Here is a 7960-nt window from a genome sequence, read left to right as displayed (position 1 = left end):
GTTCTGCGTGGGTCTGCGCTGGGCGTGGGCTTCACTCACTCCCCAGTACCCACTCCCCGTCCTCTCCTGCTCTCACACTGGAGCCACATTGTTCGACGCGGGCACATTTGGGTCGAACCGATGCCACTCGGAGTGCCTTCAAGTCGCCCAGTGCTATCTAGCCAAGAACAAGTGGTAGATACTCATAATTTGGTTGTTTGAAGACGACCGGAAGCGGTACGGAGGCTGGATATCTTAAATTGAAGAGGGAACTTGAGTTGGAACGTCTTGTTTTACACCTCTCATTTGGCAGACGAAACATCGCTTATCAGACGCCCGCTCGTTGTAAGTAACGCAGCAAAACACATTCCAGTGTCCAAAAGATGATAATGAATGTGTCCGCCTTTGCACCGCGTGTTGTCTCTTACAGCCCACACTTAGGACGTGTTAGCTAGCAATAGTGATATTTTAATTGTAAAACCAGTCATCGTTTCCATTGCCAAGCGTTGATTTAGTTCGAGCTACGTGTGTGTTCCTAATTAATGATACGTGTTTAATTCGCACTATTTTTATTTTGAACAACAGCCCCAGTAGACGACTGTTCATCGTGGGAGGAGGTTAGTAATAGTCAGTGTTGTACCCAAAAGAGAACACGAATCAATTCATATGCAGGCAGTTTTCACGATTGCATTGTCAAAGAAATCAAAATGAACGAGACTGCGCTTTGTCGCTAACGGTGGCCTCGCAAATCGAAGGGAGACACCCTGTCACGCTGTGGGAAAACTGCAAATGTATCACTGCGGAAGTTGGACTGCTTTACCAAGCTGCATTCTGTTATGATGCTGCCTCCCTAAAATGTTGCTCGAGGAGAGGCTGACTGGGAGCGGAATTGCCAAATCATCAGGCTTGTGGAACTAGTACAGTATATACCAGGGGTCCTCAAAATACAAATCTTGATGGTCCACAATTGTTTTTGTCATTCAAGCACGGGTCTATTTATTAATGTCTGTCAAGTACAAGGCAGATCGAAGGTGGTAAAGGTGGTTTTCTTTTGACCAAACAAAAATACAATGCACATTCTGATTAAATAAAGATAAATTAACAATACATTTTCTTGACTTAAAATAAGAATACAAAAAAAAAAAACAAAAAAAAAAAAACATGCAAGTATAATGTTGACACGTACACTAAATAAATGACAAGATATGTCATTAAGGCAAGGTAAGGCAAATTTATTTATTTATATAGCACAATTCAACACAAGGCAATTCAAAGTGCTTTACTTCACATGAAGATCATAAAAATCACATTAATTCAACAGAACGTAAAAACAAAGACAATCGAAACAGGACATAAAATTATACATAAAAATTGCATTAAATCACAGATGGAAAAAAAAATAATACTAATAATAATAATTGGAATCAGCAATGGAGATAAAGGACAAGAGGAATAGATGACAAATAGATTGAAATATATAGACAGTTATGGATATGCTGTGCTAAACAAAAGCGTTTTTCGCCCTGATTTAAAGGAACTAACAGTTTGAGCATACTTCAATCAATCAATCAATTAAATTTATTTATATAGCCCTTTACAAAACCCGAAAGGCCCCCAAAGTGCTTTACAACAAAACATGGCTCAAGATAAATAAAAGGCAGGAAAATATTATACAATGACATTTTACAAAATAAAATAAAACAAAGAGCGCATCGCAATAGAATTCCAGCAAGTAAAACAATAAAACCGATAAAATCGAAAAGAAACATTAAAAAAGCCCTTAAGCTAATAAAACCAGGCTATCCTAATCTTTGTAAAAGGCGAGTCTAAAAAGGTGTGTTTTTAGCCGAGACTTAAAAAGACCTACATCCGTGGTGGTGCGGATTTCGGGGGGAAGGCTGTTCCACAGCCTGGGGGCAGCAACCGCAAAGGATCGGTCTCCCCACTGTTTAAGTTTTGACCTTGGAACATCTAAAAGAAGCTGGCCGGTCGAGCGAAGAGTCCTGCCAGAGTTACGAAAAGTTAAAATTTCCGATAGATAAGATGGAGCCTGGCCATTAATAGAATTAAAAACAAACAGTAAAAGTTTGAAATCAATTCTAAAATGGACTGGAAGCCAGTAGAGTGATGATAGCACGGGGGTAATATGCTCACGTCTAGGTGTACCTGTTAAAAATCGAGCAGCAGCATTTTGAACAAGTTGCAGCCGAGAGATCGAGGACTTGGGTAGGCCAACATAAAGTGCATTGCAGTAGTCCAGCCTTGAACTTATAAAAGCGTGAATTGCTTTTTCAAGGTCGTGGCGACTAAGAAAAGGCTTCACTTTGGCTAAGAGACGAAGCTGGAAAAAACTTGCTCTTACAACGGAACTAATCTGTTTTTCAAAGTTAAGCCTGCTATCGAATATCACTCCGAGATTTTTAACGTGTGTCTTAAAAATGTCAGCCGGAGCGCCAGAGTTGGGCTCAAGGGCTTTCATCATGAAAGGTGTGCCAAAAGTCTTAAATTCAGTTTTGCTCTCGTTAAGGTGTAAAAAGTTTTGTGCAAGCCACTGCTTCACATCAGATATGCACCCCATCAATTTAGCAAAGGCAGTTTTTTTGTTAGGTCTCAGGGGCAGATAAAGCTGCAGGTCATCAGCATAAAAATGAAAAGCGATATCATGTTTTTTTTATAATTGATCCTAAAGGTAGGAGATAAAGCGCAAAAAGAACAGGCCCTAAAATAGAGCCTTGTGGTACTTCAGACCTTCAGGTAACTTGTTCCAGAGGTGAGGAGCATAATAACTATTTGCTGCATCACCCTGCTTGGTTCTTGTGCTTGGAACATACAGGAGACCGGTTCCAGACGACCTTAGGGGTCTAGACGTTTCATAGGAATCTAACAAATCAAGCATGTCCAAGGATATTAAATGTTTGTAGACGAGCAGTATTATTTTATAGTCAATCCTTTGATTCATTGGAAGCCAGTGTAACAATTTCAAAACCGTTGTAATGTGGTCCAGTTTCCTTGTATTTGTCAGGACTCTGACTGCAGCATTCTGTACTAGCTGCAGCTTCCTGACTGATTTTTCTTTTATCAAAACCTGTAAATTGTACAAACAACACTGCTGGACAAAACAGAAACGTGCAAGTAGTAGAATACATGTTCACATCTTCAGAACATTAATGTCAAGCTCTATCATTAAGGTGCAAACATAATAATTATTGACAGTAACTTTACCTGTAAAACACTGCTCAATGAGAGAAATTGCATTTGGGGGTCACAAAGCTGTTTGCTCACTTCATCAGCCAGTACTTCAGTGCGTCTTGTGGTTGATGAATCTGAGAGTGAGATTATTTGACTTTTGTTGTCATTTCCTCCTTTTCTTTTCCTTCGAACGTTGCTGCCATCACTTCAGTCATACACTCTTTTATTTTTTCTCCATCAGAGGTTTCTTATGTTTGGCCAACACCCACGACGCTCTGAGTGAGCACTCTGTTGCAATTCGTTGTTGTGTCATAGATTTAACAATAACCTTGCTTGTCTCTTGATATGACTGCTTCAACCTGTTAATTTCTTGCCTTCTCATTTCTGATTTAGGAGGAAACTTCTCTACAAAAGAGCCGTGCTCTTTAACATAATGGCATTTCACATTTTCACTTTTTATCAGAGCAACTGTCTTTAAGCGATGTCTATGCTTTAAGCATATTAAGCACATAGGTTTAGGGCTGTCCCAAACGACTAATTTTCTCCCGATTAGTCAGCCGACTATTTTTACGATTAGTCGACTAATCTAATAATTAATAATTTATTATTATTATTATTTTTTTAAAACTAATTTAGCAATGAAATTTTTGTTGACGCTTATCAATTCACAAAAAACATATTGGAACACTTAAATTATTTATTAAAGTACAAATAAACACGTAAATAACAATAATAAATCACAAATAAAGAATGAGTTCAAATGCTGATAGAATTAACTAGTGTAGCATCCCGATTGAAAAGATGGTCTCTTAAACTGATGGTTTACAACTTTTATTCCATCCTTGATGTAATCACACTGTAAGAGCTACGGTGCACACAAATAAAACAACACAATTAGAAATTAACAAAAACTTTTCACCTTTTTCCTTTTAAACCTTATTTATATATCAATGAATTGCCTATATGAATTGCCTTTACCTTAATTTATTACCTTATCATTGACATCTCTCCCTTGAGTGCAATCACTGTATATACTGTATATATTTATGACCTTTTAACCTTATATAATTTTCTATACCATAAAATAAATCATAACATGAAATATACCTTTCAGTTAGCATTAAGAACAATACTGATAGCATTTATAGGCCCATTGGCAATGAAACATTATTATTTAGTAAGGCGACAGCACCCTCTGGTGTACAAAAAAATGAAAAAAAAAAAAAAAACATTTACAAACTGGGTGACGGCGCTTGAGGTAAAGTTTATTCACGGCCGACGTGCAGCCGAGCTAGGCATTGAAGAGACAGGACAGAAGAGTGTACCCTCCTTTGTTTCTTTGAAATAAGTCAATGTTTTGGACACTCTGGTGCGCTTTTTTTGGCTTTATGCCGCTTTCCCCGCTTGCATACAGAGCATCCGACATTCTGAACTTTCCATGCATATATTTTTTTAACCCTTCATTAACCGTCGACGGAATGTTGTGCTCGTCGACGGATTTACGTCATCGATGACGTCGACTATTCGGGACAGCATAGGTTTAGTGATTGCAACACATAGGTTTAGTGATTGCAGTTGGTAAAATGGACGCATATTTGTCAGTCCGTTCCTCATTGAAACGGCAATTTTCGTTGTCCGCTTTTCTTTCCTTGGTCAACTTTGAGCATGACATTTTGTTAGATTCGATCTTTTACTAGTGGCACGTAAACAAACAGATTGCAAAGTGCCGATTGCAACTCGTCTTTCACATTGCTGGGGTCCGTCCACCCTAGCTAGCAGCTTGCAGGCGCTCTCAGCCAATCAGCGCCTCCATGCACGCTCTCTCAACCAATCAGCGCATCCATGCTGGCTCTCTCAGCCAAACAGCGCATCGCTGTCATAGAGATGACAACAGAAGTGGGAACATGGAAGATATTTGACTAAAAATGAAACAATTTAGCGATAGAATAGTAGCGCATAGCATAGATCGGCGATTGATACAAATAACATATGTTTAAAAAAAAGTTTTTTCCCCCCATTTTTTTTCCTTTTTTTTTTTTTTTTTTGAAAAGTGCTATTTGCTCTGGGTCCGTAGAAAGGAGTGCCGTGGTCCGGTCGTGGACCTCGGTCCGCTAATTGAGGAACCCACCAGGTATATACAGTACAGATCCTGAGCTCTGTATCATCATCATCTGCCCCGATAAAGATAAAAATGTTGATTTTTGAATGACATGCTGATTATTGTGAGTGTAGTTTACAGTGTTATAATGTGTTTGAGCATTATTTGATTACATTGAAAGCTGTTAAAGATAATTATCTAACCATTTATGTGTCTTTATTTACATATACAGTACACGTTATGGAAGTGTATGTCACAAGTCAGGATGGGCACGATAAATTGATTCATTGACCTAAGAATTTTGTTGGAATGCGTTGTGTAGAACTGATGTTTTAAACTGGATGATAAAGCAATAGTTGCAACATTAGATTGCACGTCTTGAAGTGCTGTTGAGTCATTCTCAACTGTTGTCTGAAGCAAGGTACCAGTACATGTAAATCAGGGGTCTCCAAACTGTCCTCGAGGGCCGCTGTGGGTCCTGGTTTTTGTTCATACCGATCAAGCACAGACCTTTTAACCAATATGGTTTCTACTAAAACAAGCAGCACCTGACTGCAATCAACTAATTACCGTAATTTTCAGACTATAAGTCGCTACTTTTTTCCCTCATTTTGAATCCTGCGGTTTATAGTCCATTGCGGCTTATTTGTTGATTTATTTGGGTTAAGAGGTAACACTGTATTTGACAACGGCGTCATAAGACTGCCATGAGACAGTCTTAATTATGATATGACATTATCATGGGCATTAATGAATGCTTATGACAGATGTCATTGAGTGTCATCCGGCAATTATGTCACTAACTCAGTGTCCAGCTCTGATATTTTACAACCATTCAAAAGGGAGATAATTTGCCAGATGACACAAAATGACATCTGTCACAAGCGTTATTTAATGCTCATAGCAGTGTCATGTCATAATTATGATGGTCTTATGACAGTCTGATGGCGCCACCTTCAAATAAAGTGTTAATAAAGTCCATAACTAGCAATTAATGAAACAACTAGAACAGTAACTGAAGAAATAATTAGCATAGAAAATGAATTTTGATTTGTTATTTACCTCTGTAGCGATGCAATGCATGCTAGGTGGCATTTTGGATGACAACAGTGTTGACAGCAGCTGGCAGCAGAGGTTGACTGTCTCCTCCAAGAGAACAATGATGGCCAAATGAAGCTTCTTGAAGCAATGAAGCTTTGGAGCTAATTGGTTCAAAGCTTCATGGTGGTTCATTTGGTCTTATGATAGTCTTAAGTAGGGCTGTCCCAAACGACTACTTTTCTCCCGATTAGTCAGCCGACTATATTTACGATTAGTCGACTAATCTAATAATTAATTTTTTTTTTTTTTTTTTTAACTAATTTAGCAATGAAATTTTTGTTGACGCTTATCAATTCACAAAAAACATATTGGAACACTCAAATCATTTATTAAAGTACAAATAAACGCGTAAATAACAATAATAAATCACAAATAAACAATGAGTTCAAATGCTGATAGAATTAACTAGTGTAGCATCCCGATTGAAAAGATGGTCTCTTAAACTGATGGTTTACAACTTTTATTCCATCCTTGATGTAAACACACCGTAAAGGCTACGGTGCACACAAATAAAGCAACACAATTAGAAATTAACAAAAACTTTTCACCTTTTTACTTTTAAACCTTATTTATTTATCAATGAATTGCCTATATGAATTGCCTTTACCTTATCATTGACAATCTCTCCCTTGAGTGCAATCACTGTATATACTGTATATATTTATGACCTTTTAACCTTATATAATTTTCTATACCATAAAATAAACCATAACATGAAATAAACCTTTCAATTAGCATTAAGAACAATACTAATAGCACTTCTAGGCCCATTGTCAATGAAACATTATTATTTAGTAAGGCGACAGCACCCTCTGGTGTACAAAAAATGAAGAAAAAAAAAAAAATTACAAACTGCGTGAAGGCGCTTGGGGTGTTTATTCACGGCCGACGTGCAGCCAAGCTTGGCACTGAAGAGACAGGACAGAAGAGCGTACTCTCCTTTGTTTCTTTGAAATAAGTCGATGTTTTGGACACTCTGGTGCGCTTTTTTTGGCTTTGTGCCGCTTTCCCCGCTTGCAAACAGAGCATCCGACATTCTAACTTTCCACGCATATATTTTTATAACCCTTCATTAACCATCGACGGGATGTTGTGCTCGTCGACGGATTTACGTCATCGATTACGTCGACTATGTCGACTAGTCGGGACAGCTCTAGTCTTAAGATGCTGCTGTAAAATAAAGCGTTACTGGTTGAAATCTTTTGGTGTAAATATCCCATTATACAGTGAGGATAGCTGCGGCTTATAGTCCAGTGCAGCTTATCTATGAACAAATGTCGTTTTTGTGTCAAATTTGGTGGGTGGCGGCTTATAGTCAGGTGCGCCTTATAGTGTGAAAATTACGGTACACTTATAAAACACCAGATTGGTGAAAAGGTGTGGTCTTGTTTTGTTGGAGTGAAATCCTGCACCCACTGCGGCCCTATGTGTAATAGTTTGGAGACCACTGATATAAATACTTTGAAACTAATGAAATACAGTGGGGAGAACAAGTATTTGATACACTGCCAATGGGCAGTGTATCAAATACTTGTTCTCCCCACTGTATAAGGAATATACAAAAATGATTGTTTCCCTATTTTTCTCAGGGCA

General features: G+C 38.2%; 1 protein-coding gene across 2 annotated transcripts in view; it reads left to right on the top strand.

The window, feature by feature from the left end:
• Positions 1-6: 6 nt before the first annotated feature.
• Positions 7-7960, top strand: part of LOC130915948 (GTPase HRas) — a 46417-nt gene continuing 38463 nt past the window's right edge. Inside the window, exon 1 of one of the 2 annotated variants that reach the window (XM_057836230.1) lies at positions 7-324. The gene's annotated coding sequence lies outside the window, so the exon portion shown is untranslated. The remainder of the gene's footprint in view (positions 325-7960) is intronic. The other variant, XM_057836229.1, reaches the window with a different exon arrangement.

This window comes from Corythoichthys intestinalis, chromosome 5 (genome assembly GCF_030265065.1).
Source record: "Corythoichthys intestinalis isolate RoL2023-P3 chromosome 5, ASM3026506v1, whole genome shotgun sequence".
In the NCBI taxonomy this organism is placed as follows: Eukaryota; Metazoa; Chordata; class Actinopteri; order Syngnathiformes; family Syngnathidae; genus Corythoichthys; species Corythoichthys intestinalis.
Note: the sequence above shows the minus strand (reverse complement) of the source record. Positions and strands in the feature narration are given on the sequence as shown.